This window comes from Coenobita brevimanus, chromosome 5, assembly GCF_032717465.1.
Source record: "Coenobita brevimanus isolate Jiangsu-jjx chromosome 5, ASM3271746v2, whole genome shotgun sequence".
Classification (NCBI taxonomy): Eukaryota; Metazoa; Arthropoda; class Malacostraca; order Decapoda; family Coenobitidae; genus Coenobita; species Coenobita brevimanus.
In genome coordinates, this window is record NC_136958.1 from 11841125 (window position 1) to 11856956 (window position 15832).

Genomic DNA, 15832 nt, shown 5'->3' on the forward strand with positions numbered 1-15832 from the left:
CATTGGCTCTGTCAGAAGGGGGTTCACTGTCACTGTGGGACTAGTGAACTGTGGGGAAGTACCCACACTGGTAGGGACGTGACCACCAGGCTGTTGCTGAGGAATGAAGGCTGCATTCGCTTCCTGCCTCTTTGAGCTGGTGGTGAAAAAGTTTGTCCCGACGGTCGGTTGCGTGGCTGAATCTGCTGCTGGTTAGGGTACTTGTTGTACCTCTTCCACTCATGTTTCTGAGTGTTTTGCCCCTGGTCCTTCCACTGCGGTTTTGGACCTTGGCCATTATTCTGAGAATGGCCTTGTTGCTGGGGTTCAGTCTGAGACGGCTTCCCAGACTTGGCAGTATCTTTTCTGCTCCAGGTGTTTTGCTTACGAGCTTGATACCCGTATGCAGTAAAGAATGCGTCAGCCTTCTCTGCCATTTGGCTGGCATCTTTCACCTGGCAGATCTTAAGCTGTGCTATGAGCTCAGCAGGCCACGACCTCTCTAGCTGTGTACGCAGCATAAGGTCAATTATCCCCTCACGCGTGGAAGGAGTTTCATCTTTCTCCATCCACTCATTTAAGTAAGCTGTGAGACGATCAAGGAACTGAACAGCTGTCTCCTTGTCTTGGAGACGAGCTCGCATGAACTGAACTTTGGCGTCGTCTACTGTGAGACCATACGCCTTAATGAGTGCAGCTTTCATCATCTCATATGTGAGATTGTCTCCACGAATTCTGTGGAGAATATCGAGGGCAGGGCCCTCAAATAAACTAAGAAACTGAAGCCGCTTAGCTGCCTCATCCAGTTGATATAAGTCTGCCATGTCCTCAAAACGAGCTATGTACGGCTCGATTCGCTCGCTTTCCTTGTATGAAGGAAGCTTGATGCGTGGGGTCGCCAGGACATGTGCAGGGAGAACGCTCGTGGAGCTTTGACCAACTGCACCAGACGTGTCTGAAGCCAAGGAATCTCGCTTGAGCTTCAGCACTTCAAGTTCATGTTCTCGTTCTTTGTCTCGTTGTTCACGCTCGTATTCGCGCTGTTCTCGCTCGCATTCGCGCTGAATCCTACGCTCTTCACGAGCATCTTTCTCACGTTCTTGCTCGTAATTGAACCGTGAGAGAACGTAACTCTGTATTTTCTCTGGGTCTGTGAGACCAATATCTTTGGCTTCCTGTACATATACAGCTGTAGCCATGATGCTAGCTCAATTTACTAAGTAACCGAAATTGAGTACTGACTGCTTAGCGACGAATACTAATAAACACAAGTAAAGAATACAAACACAAGCTAGTGGTGACCAGTCTTATCCAGTTAACTGGCAAAGAATAAATAAAAAATGTAAATGACTGGGAAGACTCAATAATAAACACAATGGGTACAGCGACTTCCCAGGAGCGAATAAAATCGTCTGGCGTTACCAAAAATAAACTAGAGTTAAGTATTCTTTTGATTAATAAAGCAAAATTCACTTGCTAAATTAAGGGTAAACACCAGTAAGCTTGTGCCTATAAACTTTAATGATAAATACCTAAATATGAATGAGTGAGCACTATCTCGTGAATAGCTTTAGAGCTAGGAGTTAATATCCTGGAATGAGGTCGCCAATTGTCACGGGGTTTTTATTATAGCTCGGTAATTTTGATATAAATAATGGTTAAATATTATTTAAATTGGTAATATATTCAATAATATTGAAGAGCAGAGACAATGGTTGTCTTGCTACATCAAGCAACGATTACTTTACGCTGGCTTAGCACGATTCTCTGAGAACGAGAATTTATAAACTTTCTCTACAGTACACAGCAGAGACTAATTACTCACAATTTGCTGACTTACTGTACTGTTAGCCTCTGGAGAAAGTTACATCACCCCTGACAATAAATAACTAATACTAATAATAATAACATCAGGTTCTTGCTGATGCATTAACTCCTGGCACAACGGATTTTAAGTTAATACAAGACTGGTCTAAGTACCAGTTATGAAAGCAAAACGTTTATGCAAGCTAGGAGCTATATGGAAAGTAAGCTTAATTATGGAGAAATGAAACAAGATTTACTCTACATTAAGCTCAAGAAATAGAACTGTTAAATTTATTAATTACAAAAATAAATTTAACATTACATTTCAAATCAAATCAATGAGACGCACTCGCTCACTCACACAGAAGCTAAATACTTACGCCTAGGGAAAAACACCTTAACTAAGCTCTTAAAACTACAAAATACACAAAAGAAATACCAGTCGATGAATACTATGTATCACCCGAGGAGTGGGTGGGAATACCGGGATTAACTGTACTAATGGAGCTTGGGGTGCTAGCTGACCTCTCCACTTCTGAGCACAGACCCTTTCTCCGTCACAGCAAACACACGACTGAATTCAAATACATTGAATGGGCAGGACGCAAGGCGTGGCTAACGGTTGAGGGAAGCAGAGGCAAACGATAAAGAAATAATTGTATCGCTCAGTAGCGCACTTAGTGACGTGCATTAAATCGGTCACTTTTTGAAAACGGTGACGAATTATTTGAAAAGTATACCCCGAAATGGAGAGAGAAACGGTTAACTGAGCGATACACAGTGAGTTTTCCACTATTAGTTCGTGGCTTCTCACAAAAAGGAAATGTCGCGAATTGATTCGTGACACAGGTTTCCTTAATTTTCTGTTATATTACGGAGTGTCGGAGATTTAAAGGAATTGTTCGAACGTTGACCTTGACTTGGACTGTTATAATACTTTGTTGACTCATATCTCTATCTTCCTACGAAAATTTCAGTGTTGTTAAGTATATAACGGATTTCTATTTGCTTTTGACAACTGTATTGTCGACAAACTCAGTATCACATCTGATAATAAAGAGAGTATCGGTTTGAGCAACAATGAAATCGAACAAACACCTCCAGCCAATCAGAATCTCGGCAGGAACAGTGTTGCCATACATGCCTAGCCAGATTAATTGGTATGAGGTATAGTTGTCAAGAGTTAAACAAAGTGTATCCAAACATTCCATTTGTTTATCTTTCTTTGGGAGGAATGACTTTTGCATGCTTTCATCCTTTGGTCTCTACGTCTACTACTGCTACGACTACTTCTACCATTACTAATGATGATGATGATGATCATGATGGTAATGAATACGGTATCATCATCAACAACAACAACAACAGTAACAATAAAATGTGTTGAACCCCTGCTGCTAATGTGACGGGTCTGCCGGTTGGGAATATACGTGCCTGGGGATCGATGGCATGGCGAAAAATGACTTCTATGTTCGAATTATTTTGCTGTGTTTCCTGTGTCCCCCCTCCCCCCCCCCTCTCTCTGTTTCCCATCTCACCTCGCTATACTGCAAATAACACAAATGTTCTGTCTCTATTCGTGTCTGAAGAAGATTCAAGCCGGGCTAAAACTGTTCAATCTTCTCAGTAAATAAAATTTCCCTACGTGGGTACAACACTTTCATCTCTCAGGCAAATCTTTTGGATAAACGGTATTTAAACATAATCTCTTTCATTCCGATGACGTATTTTACAGTGGTCTAAAGAGAGGGTGTGGGGACCAGCATTATTAGCAAAATAAAGAATGAGAGAGAGAGAGAGAGAGATAAGAGAGGTGGTTAGATATAGACGTGATTATCCCTTACCACTGTAAGGGATAATCACGTCTATATCTAACCACCTCTCTTATCAGAGTTTATCCTAAACCATGAAAAATTATTAGACCTGGCAAGAGTAAAGTTAAAGAAAAAGTATTCGGGCAAAAGTGACAAAGACATATCTTACACAGATTAGAAATCTTTGCAGCAAAACCTCGATATAACGAACATCAATAGACCGGAATTCGCTTTTATCGGAATCGAGGAGTACCGGATTAAATTCTTAATTATTAGAAAAAGTCCGATAAAGCCAGAAGCAGTTCGGACAGCCTGACCATTTCAGCTATGTTCACCACAATAAGGTAGATAAAAGACATGTTTATCAGTGTACTGTATATATTATATCAATGTAAGGAGTAGACTGTAAGGAGTAGACTGTAGCACCAGTCGAGCAGGGTAGAACTCTCAAGGTGGATGGAAAGCTGATGACATGGAGAGCTGGAGCTCCTGTTTCATCAGCCCTCAGGACTAGTTCCTGACCATCCCCCTTTGCTGAATTTTTCAGTGTCTCAATAACACAGAGAATAGGCCAGCATGCTCTCCAATACAAGTTTCTCTATCAACACCAAACTACATGCACAGTGCACACTACACTTCCTTTTCCAAAATTCAAAAACAAATCATGGCTTCACAACACATAGCCTTGGAGTCCTAAGGGAAGGGGGACCATAAATACCCACACCTACTGCCCCTCTCCCGGTGACGACCCGAGCTGCCTGGAACCACTGTCTGACTCACTTCTTCATGTCTGCAACATTCGCGGCCTTTCCTCTAACTTTCTCTTCGTTGAGAACCACCTCACCTTCTCTAAACCTCACCTTCTTTTCCTAACTGAGACTCAGCTGTCTGAGGCAACTGACAGCAAACCCTTTTCTGTATCCTCCTACTTGTGTACATATACGCAATGACTTATCTTGCTCTCATGTTCCTGAACTCGATTCTTCTGAATTCTCAACACTCTGACTTCGGCTTTCCTGTCATTCTCTGACTAAATATATCTGCGTTGTTTACTTATCCCCTAATTCTATCTATCTATCTATTGCCAGACGCCTCAATCCCGTTTGGGGTGGCCACAAACAAATCGCCTCCAAGTCTCCCTGTCCCCCGCCATTTCACTGCCCTGCTCCCAACTCACACCCCCCTCTCTCATATACCTCTCCACCCCATCCCTCCATCTCATCCTCAGCCTCCCCCTCCCTCTTCCTCCCTCCACCTCACTCACATACACTCTCTTCGTCAGTCTCTCACCCTCCATCCTCTCCACATGGCCAAACCATCTCAGTGTGTTCCTCATAACGCTTCCTATCACATCCACATCCACACTACAACGCTTCTTTATATCCTCATTCGTCAGCATGTCTCTCCATGTGACTCCACAGGCTCCTCTTAAATAACTCATTTCCACTGCTCTCACTCTTGACTTGTGTCCTTCCAACAACATCCAAGCTTCACTTCCGTACGTTAGAGTTGGTATCACAATACAGTCATGTAGTAACTTTTTCACTTCCATGCTCACTTCCCTGTTTCTTATCACTACTTTCAAAGAACCAGCATCCTTTCTTCCCTGCTGTACCCTTTCAAGCACTTCACCCTCCAAACCTCCATCCTTACTCATCACACTACCCAAGTACTTAAACGTACTCACATTTTCCAATTCCTCACAATCCAACCTCGCTGTACATTCACTGACTTCACCTCTCTCAAAGACCATCACTTTACTCTTCCCTACATTCACCTTTAGATTCCGTCTCTTACACACTCTCCCAAACTCATCCACCAAGCCTTGCAGCTCCTCTTCGTCTTCACTCAACACCACAGTATCATCTGCAAACAACAGTACAGGGAGTTTCCAAACACTATCCTCTCTCACCAGGGCCACTCCAACATCCACTGCCCTACCTTGTACCTCTTTTATTACCCCATCCATGTACAGATTGAACAACCATGGAGACATGACACATCCCTGTTTCAACCCAACTTTCAAAGAGAAAAATTCACTTAGTTCACCATCCACACACACTGCAGCCTTCGCACCATCATACATACTCTTCAGAGCATTCAACAACTTCCCATCTACTCCATATATTCTTAACATTTTCCACAATCCTTGTCTATCCACCTGTCATATGCTTTCTCCAAATCCATGAAAGCCGGATACAACTTCTTTCCCTTCTCTAGAAACTTTTCTACTAAAGATCTAAGAATGATATCTGATCTACACAACCTCTTCCCTTCCTAAAGCCTCCCTGTTCCTCTCCAACTAATTTCTCTGTTCTTTCTCTAACTCTGTCAATAAGTATCCTACCATACACTTTTCCTATTACACTAAGAAGACAAATGCCCCTATGATTACCACACACTTCTTTTTCCCCTTTTCCTTTGTACAAGGGAATAATTATACCTGACTTCCAATCCTCTGGGACTCTACCTTCCGCCCAGGCCAATCTGAACATCTACTATCAAAAATTCTTTGACTATCTTACTTGTAGGATGTAACACATTCTACCCATTTCTTCTTTCTCTGAAATCTTCATTCTAGGAGATGTCAGTGTTCACCACCACCTTTGACTCTCCTCTCCTTTCACTGATCCACCTGGTGAACAAGCCTACATCTTTTCTATCCATAATGACCTAGAGCAGCTTGTACAGCACCCTACCCGTTTCCCTGACCGCCTTGGAGAGAGATCCAACATACTTGACCTCTTCCTTACAACTAATACTTCTATTTATGCTTTGACAGTTGGTAGAGGAGTTTGGAAGGGTGTGTGAAAGGAGGAAATTGAAAGTAAATGAGAATAAGAGTAAAGTGATGAAGTGTACGAGGTTGATAGATGGTAGGGGGATGAATATAGTTTTGAATGGTGAGTTGCTTGAGGAGGTAGATTGTTTTAAATATCTAGGGTCACATGTTGCTGTGGATGGAAGAATAGATACGGAAGTGAAGTTTAGAATAAATAAAGTAGGAAAGGTGCTGGGAGGAATGAAAAAAGTGTTTAAATGTCGTTCGCTTAGAATGGATGTAAAGAGAAGGCTGTATGAGGGTGTTGTGGTACCGACTGCATTATATGGGGCTGAAACATGGAATATGGGTGTAGCAGAGAGGAAAAGTTTGAATGTAATGGAGATGAGATGTCTGAGGAGTATGTGTGGAGTGACGCGTATGGATCGAGTGCGAAATGATGAAGTGCGAAAGAGAACTGGAGTTGTTCGGGAGATGGCTGGTAGAGTTGAGCAGAGGGTGTTGCAATGGTTTGGGCATATGGAGAGAATGGATAATGAGCGATTGGTGAAAAAGATAACTAGATCTGATGTGAGAGGTGTAAGACTGAGAGGAAGACCACGAATAGGATGGATGGACAGTGTGAAGAGAGCGCTGGATGCGAGAGGGATGTCTGTTGAGCAAGGAAGAGTGGCTGTGCGTGACAGAAATAAATGGAGAGAAATTGTGAATGAATAATTGATGACGCAGCCCTGAGGGGATATTCTCCCGCATTTGGTCTGATCAGCTAGTCAGGTCAGGTGCGGGTAAGGGGATGGGTCTGTTATGATGTGGCAGGGGTAAACCAGTTCTGCTGTCAGGCCCTGCTGTGGATGTCACTGATTGCATTGCGCAGTTGACCCTTGTGCGGTGTGATGCGGTGAGGATCTGTCCGTTCTCCCCTTTGGGGCTAAGATGCGAATGAATGTGTTTGAATGGATGAGTAAATGGAGAGTGAGTCGTCCTGTCTCGGCTACCTCCCTTTCCTTGGGGGAAGCAGCCTAGGTATATAGATAGATAGATAGATCTTTCCTTTCCATTGGGCTCCTCTTATCACAACCTAATTACCTTAACCTGTCCTATCACTCCGGTACGGCCTGTGAACCCTCCAAAGAAACGTCGACTGTGGTACTTTGGAGCTGCAGATTGGGAGGCCCTTAGGCGGTACTTCTTTGATTTTCCCTGGAATGATTATTGCTTCCGTGGCCAGGAGCCATCTGAATGTACCTAGCGCATTACGGAGGTTATTCTCTCGGGCATGGAAGTATACATTCCCTTCTCATATTCTTTGAATAATGCAAGAAAGCCTTAGTTTAATCGTGCTTGTTCTAATGCTGTCCACAACAAGGAGAGGGCTTATAAAAGTTACCTGAGCCAAAACACCCCTGAATCACATCTTTTTTACGTTTTGCCCGGATTCGTGCTAAGTCTGATCTTCGCTCTGTTAAAAATAATTTCATCCGTACTGAATGCTCTCAACTCTCCAACTCGAATTCTTCCCGATCCTTCTGGCACCTTGCCAAAAACTTTTCTAACAACTTTACCTCATCATCTTTCCCTCCTCTTTTCTACTCTGATGGTTCTGTAGCTATTTATTCTACTGATAAAGCAGATCTCATCATTCAGATTTTCACCTCCAGTTCCACCTTAGACGATTCCAGTGCTGTTCCTTCATCACTTCCCCCCTCTGACTTCCTCATGGCTGACATTAAAATTACTTCAGTTGATGTTTTTTCTGCCATCACAGGCCTCAATACTAACAAGGTATATGGACCTGATGGAGTCCCTCCTCTTGTCCTCAAGAACTGTGCTTCTGCGCTTACATCCAGCCTAGGTAAACTCTTTCGCTTTTGTCTATCAACTTGTACCTCTCCTTCTTGCTGGAAGTTTGCTCTCATTCAGCCATTCACAAAAAAAGGGTGACCATTCCCAACCCTCTAACTATCGTCCAATTGCTTTAACATCCTGTGTCTCAAAAGTTTTCGAGTCAATTCTTAATAGAAAAATTTTAAAGCATCTTTCCTGTCACAACCTTCTTTCTGTATGGGTTCCATCAGGGACGCTCCACAGGTGATCTTCTCACCTACCTTTCAGACTCCTGGTCATCCTCCTTTCGGGACTTTGGCGAAAGCTTTGCCATTGCGCTTGACATCTCAAAGGCTTTCGATCGAGTCTGGCATATATCTTTAATTTCCAAACTGCCCTCTTACGGTTTGTATCCTTCTATCTGTGCCATCATCTATAGCTTCTTTTCTAGTCGTTCTATAGCCGCTGCTGTAGACGGCCGTAGTTCTTCTCCTAGATTTATCAACAATGGTGTTCCTCAGGGCTCTGTCCTATCACCAACTCTCTTCCTTTTATTCATCAGTGACCTTCTAAGCTGTACATCTAACCCTATCCACTCGTACGCTGATGATTCCACCCTTCACCTTTCCATTCGGTTCCCGCAGCGTTCATCTCAGCAATTACTTCAACAAACAAGGGATGAGGCTATGGCACACCTAATGTCTGACTTGGCTCGTATCTCTGACTGCTGTAAAAATAATCTTTTTTTAATGCATCAAAGACTCAGTTCTTACACCTATCAACCCAACAAAATCTTCCACAGGTATACCCACTAATGTTTAATAATATTCAACTTAATCCTGCATCATCGTTGAACATGCCTGGGGTTTCATTCACTCGGGACTTAGCTATAGTACATCTGTTGTAAAATCTGCTTCCAAGAGATTAGGTGTGATAAGCCGACTCCGTTCCTTCTTTACCCCTGCACAGTTGTTGACTTTATACACGGGTTTTATCCGCCCATGTAGAATACAACTCTCACGTGTGGGGAGGCTCCCCACATACAGCTCTTCTCAATAGGGTGGAGTCAAAGGCTTTTCCTCTCATCAACTCTCCTCCTCTTCCTGGCTTCCTTCAACCTCTGTCTCTTCGCCGCACTGTTGCATCTTTTCTCTTTTCTATCGCTACTTCAATGGTCACTGCTCCTCTTAACTGTCTGCTTGCATTCCTCCAACTCTACGTCGCGCGGTACATAACACCCGTCTAGCAGCAAACTCTCATCCCTTTTCTGTCCAACTCTCTAATGCAAGAGTTAACCATCACTCCCAGTCCTTCATTTATGCAATTGGTCAGCTCTGGAACTGTCTCCCTCTGTCTGCATTTCCTGCTAGCTATGATCTCCAGTCTTTCAAACGCAGTGTGTCCAGGCATCTCGAAATGTCAGTGATCTGACATGAGAGGTCCAGCCCTCAGCTGGACCTCTCATGTCAGATCACTTGCTAAAACCTCCTCAATGAAACTTGGATTGTTGTACAGAGTCCTTAACTTCTTCAACGACGAGCAGTTAGCTATAATTTATAAGAGTCATGTGCACTCTCAGCTTGAATATTGCTCACCCTTGTGGAATGGATGTGGAGAGGTTGCATAAAAACAACTAGACAAAATTCAGTAGAAAGCTGTTGGAATTATTAATAACCTTGCTATTATAAATAAACTCACTCCCCTTCAAGTACGAAGGAACGTTGTCACTCTTGCATTATATTACAGATATTTTTATGGCAAATGCTCAGACGAAGTTGCGTCCATTGTGCCACCTCTCCTTGCCTTCCCTCGTGCTACACGGGCATCTAGTAGCGCTCATGACTGGAATGTCACTCAGCCATAGTGCAGAACTTCCGCCTATCAGAATTCTTTTATTCTCCGAACTGCATCTCTCTGGAACTCGCTTCCCCAGAGTGGTTTCCCACCCAAACTTCAGCCTACAGTTGTTCAAGTCCAACTGTTACAGATATTTTATCAATGGAGGACGCCAGTAATCTGGTGTATGGATATTTTTTTTTAAATTCATTTGCTTTTCCTTCCTCTGTTGTGTTATGAAAAAAGAAAGAAAAGAGTATAGGTCTCCAAATCTCCTCCCATCCTCTTATCTCAGCAAATTTGCCCCTTACTACATTCCACACCTTTGCCACAAACATGTATCTGTAACTGGTGGAATGCTCTTGTTTTTTTGCTTGTTCATTTCCTATCTGTGCACTTTTGCCATTCCTATCTCTTAACAATCATTTAATATTTTTGTTTTTGTTTTTTGGTTATATCGAAAACCATGTAGCTTGGTCGTACTTTTAACTCTATCGTTAACTATATATACTCTGTTTTATACATTTGGTTATGATATGGAAGAAAATAGAAGTGCAAACAAGGAATATTATTCACAACTTAGACATAAGAATGTTTAGAAAAAGGGCCTTAGGGGTGCTTCGCATAACAGTCCACCTCGGCAATTTACAAACGAATACACGTTCCAACAAAGTATGAGGGTCGAATGTACTGTACTGTACATCAACACTGAGTGTGCTGTTGTGCAGAACATCCCTGGATTCATCACACCTCCCGACTAAGGTAGGTTAAAATAATCTGACCACGTCGTATAGACAATTATCCGTGCATTGTATTATTTATCTCTTCATAGAAAATATTCGGCCGAGATCATTCATATTTCGTGAGCTTTCAACTCTTCTCATGTAGAGGCTAGACCTGACCTAATAAAAGTCGTTTTAGGAGGTCAAGAATAATTGACACAAGACGTCGTCTAAATAAAAAGGTGAAAAGCTACAGATTCTAACTTCTCAAAACAAGAAGTTTTGAGGGTTTGTACAGTATACACGCATAAGGTCTTTGTAGTGTGTGCATACGTAACCTCTCTCTGTGTGTGTGTGTGTGTGTGTGTGTGTGTGTGTGTGTGTGTGTGTGTGTGTGTGTGTGTGTGTGTGTGTGTGTGTTCTGTCCATACTTCAAGCTTGACAAAGGTGGCAGCTCAAAATCCTATTAGCATACCCACAACATAAGAAACATAAGACCTGACGCAGTAAGACAAATCATCGCTTAACCTTTATCGCGTTGTCACATCCCTAATCCCTTCACCACGATGAGATGCTTTGTTAATATTCTTACTGCTACATGAGGATTATATTCAGCTTAAGAGAGCACCTGACAGTGAAGGAATTAATGAAGGCTATATCTAACACCTCCAGTTCGAAAAGCCTCTCCTGAGCTGAAGAAAATCGTCTGGAGATGGCAGGAAAAAAAGGTAAAAAGCATAAATGGCTACTTGCGAGTTCTGGGCTACAAGAAAGTTGAAAATTTCGACAAGGATAATTTCTTATATCAGCATAAATCGCACACAGAATAGATTAGTATCGTAGAAAACAGCCTGACACAATATTAAAGACTTGCTGAATAATGCTACGCTTTGATTCAGCCCTAAATCAGGAAATATTAAGCAATTTTTCAAGCAATGTGAGAAGTTGGACGGTCTTCGATACTGAGCTTTCCTTAATTACGGTTAAAACGAACCACAGCATTGTTCACCAAGCACTTGACACTGTCATGACTATTTTCACACAATATTTTCCTGTTTTAACCACGATTTGTAATAATGCTACGAAATTTTCACCTTCGATATTTTCAACTTCCTTGGAGCCCAAAACTGGCAAATAATTAATTCTTGTGAAGGGGTTAACAATTGAAGCTTGTGAGATAGATCGAGATAGATCCCGGCTGCTCCAGGGAAAAGTTTTAAGGACCTGGTTTTCCTGTCATCCGTTTTTCATTTTTCTTCCATAAGGTCCCACCATCATCGTCAACAGCCTGAGTCAGTCCACTTTATAAGAAAGGTACTGTCATCCTTCCCTACTCTTTCCTACTAGCTGTTAACCTGTTCTGTCCACTCCCGACAAATCTGCCTCAGTCTTGTTCTCTGACTCCTCCTCTTACGTCATCTGAGCTGCTACTCCGTTGCTCTGGATGTCTATTATTAATGTCTTACGAATGACGCGCCATGCTTACATCCATTATTTTATCCTTTTTGCTGCGATGATTACATATCCTCCTATCGCTTGTTCTTTGCTATTTTCATATCGCTATGTGGCACTTAACGTCCTGCTTTGCATTACTCTTTGATCACTCCTAAATTTACGTTTCAAAATTTTTGTCACACTCCAAAGGCCATGTTCATAGATGTTCTTGATTAAGTTCCTTGCAAGATAGTTTTATTATTATTATTATTATTATTATTATTATTATTATTATTATTATTATTGTTGTTGTTGTTGTTGTTATTATTATTATTGTTATTATTATTATTATTCGTAGTAGTAGTAGTAGTAATTTTGTCTTAAATCAGACAAATAGTATAGCTTCACAAGTAATTCATAATAGAGTAAACATAAGAAAAGAAAGTGCTGTGGAAAGCTGCAAACAGTAAAAACTCAGGATGCTTTCCGAATACGATCCCAGGTCTCGAATCCACAAGTTAGCACAAGAAGGAGGAGCTGACACTGTGTTGAACACTTAAGCTTGTTCAGCTACTGTCATCACACCAGCTCTGAATGTGCTATCTCTTGCGTATCACAATAGGGTTATCTGCTATGTGGATATTATTAAGACCATCAGTTTTTATCGTAGTCTCCATCTTCCTCGAGATCACGATCGACAGTAGTCAGTGTTACAACCAGGTCCTCGTTTAAAGCCTACTGTTTGGTGAGTAAGGACAAGATGAAAATTTACTGAGTTCATCAGTCCATCAGTCAAGCTCCGCTAAGTGAACAGATAAATGAACACACACACACACACACACACACACACACACACACACACACATACTGTTTGTATATATATATATAGAGAGAGAGAGAGAGAGATTATGGTGGAGGACCTCTCGAACAGATCGGGTCTGTCTGTTGTCCTCTAACTTTTTTATCCTACAAGGAACTTCATTCCTTTAGATTTTAGCGACTTCAGCGAAGCCGATCTTGAGGCCTTGAAAAAAGCTCCTGCATCACGCGTGTAGACTTTAGTGGCTTTAGCGAAGCCAGGAGCGAAAACCTACGTTAGGGAACTGAAGCTCCTGACTCTATTGCGAGTCAGACTTGCTGAGCAAAGAACCACCGTGTGCCTCGGTCGTAGGCGTTAGTGCCTGAGTGAGGTGTGGACCTTGGAAAAGGCTTCTTTAAGCCTTTTTGCAGACCAAATGCATAGGAAAATAAAGGTCCCCCCCCCCCATCATCCACCATCCAGTCATTTAAGTCCGAATTCAGGACGACGGTTAAAAACTCGAGTTTGAGGTTGTTTCAAACCACGGATTGAGATGTATTCAATCCCGGATTATAGCCTCGGGTTTGGCCAATTGAAGTCCATGGATTATATGAGAGATGATCCGAGACTGAGTAATTTGGGGCTTAAACCTCTGACTGATACACGCATTCGGACACGGTGATCACAGGCAATTAACACGCGTTTTCTAAATTAATATAGAGATGAGGGGCAAAGATACACATTCCAGACATTTACAGTAAGACTGACCAGATGCTCCTCCCAGAGCGGCATTGTGAGACCTGTGAACCTTAATTAAAAAACTTCAACCATCCCTCTGACCAAAGCCCTGACAGAGCACATCCTTTGGAACGCCTTAACCCACTAAACCACCAGAAGAGAATAAAATAGAATAAAGAGACATGACATGACTTATCTCTCACTCGTACATCTCCATCAATATCAATATATCGAGTGGGAAGAAGTCCCAGGCAACAGAGAAAATATTAGTATCCTTTTTTGTCGTTGTGTCTGAGTGTGGCCCACGGAATATTAAACCTCTCTCTCTCTCTCTCTCTCTCTCTCTCTCTCTCTCTCTCTCTCTCTCGCAGTAATAATATATTCCACCACCATCACATTAAAACTTTACCCGCCCGGCACACTGGCCTCTTTCTCTCACTCCTCTCTCCCTACTTCCTCTTCTTCTCGTTCGTTTTCCCTCTTGGTCTCTCCTACCTCTCCTCGCCCCTTCCTTCCCCTCCCCTGCTACTCTTACGCCTCCATCTCCTCTCTCCTCCCAACCTGTTCCTTCTTCCTTTTATCCCTCCTTCCCTCCTCTTCCCTTTCCGTCATCTTGCCTCTCTCCTTTTCTCCCACCTTTCCTTATATTAACCTCATAAATTAGAAGGTAAAAACATTCTCTTCTCAGTAGTAAATAACCATGAAAGGAAAACTAGCTGTGTTGCTGTTCGCACCTTTTGTACTCTTTCTTCCTCTCCTTCATCCCTCTCTCCTCTCTTTCTTTCTTTTCTCATAAGTCTCCTCGTCGTTCTCTTTTCTCCTCCCCCCCCCTACGCCTGTTTTTTTCATCTACTTCCTCCCTTTCCTACCTATTCTCTTTCCTCTTCCTTCTCTTTATCCCTCCTCCCAGTCCTACGACTCCTTCCTCCTTCCAACCTCTCGTCCTCGTTCTCTTTCCTCTTTTCTCTCAATATCTCTCCCTCACTACATATTCTCTTCCTCCCACGCACACAACACGACTCATGTCTTTCATTTTTTACATGGGGGAGCATCTCTTGGAGCGGCTGTCTGTCAGTCCCTCCCTACGGAATTTTCAGACGCATTGTGCTTCACTCTTGTGGACTAGCGACGTCCCATGCGTCCACCACAATGGTCTCGCATCTGTATTTACCTGTATGTCCTTATCCTCCTTCCTTCTACATCCCTTTCTTTCTTTCTTTCCCTTCCTGCTCTCTCTCTCTCTCCTACCTTCCTCTTCACCATCTCTCCTTTCCCCCCTTCTCCTCACCTTTTTTCCTACTTCCTACGTCCATCTTTCCCCTTTCCTTCCTCTTTTCTCAATCTCCATCCCATCTCCCGCCTCCTTATCTTTCCTTCTACCATTCCTTTTTCCTTTCCTCTCCCCCAATCTCTCTTTTCTATTTCCTTTCCTCCTCTCCTATCCCCTCACCCCTCTTTCCTCTTTTCCCTGCTCTCTTTCTTTCTGCCACACTCTCTCTCTCTCTCTCTCTCTCTCTCTCTCTCTCTCCCTCCCTCCCACACACACACACACACACACACACACACACACACACACACACACACACACACACATTTATTCCCTCTTCTTGCTAATTTCTCCCTCCTTTGTTCCTCCTCCATTCCTCTCCTTTCATCGCCCCTCCTCCATTTTACTTTCTCTCTCACCCCTACCTCCCTCTCTCCATGCTCCTCCCCCTCCCTTCCCTTTTACCTCTCTCTCTCTCTCTCTCTCTCTCTCTCTCTCTCTCTCTCTCTTTTCGTTCGTTTTCCATTCAAAATTACCTCCCCTCTCCCCCCTCTCCCTCTTTCCTCTCCTCCTCGCTCTCTTTCCTCCTCCATCTCTCCCTCACACACACACACACACACACACACACACACACACACACACACACACACACACACACACACACACACACACACACACACACACCGACTCATGCCTTTCATTCACTGATTGTTTGGTGAGGGCGTGTCTAGTGTATGGTTACGTGTGTGTGTGTGTGTGTGTGTGTTTGCGCTCTCTCTCTCTCTCTCTCTCTCTCTCTCTCTCTCTCTCTCTCTCTCTCTCTCTCTCTCT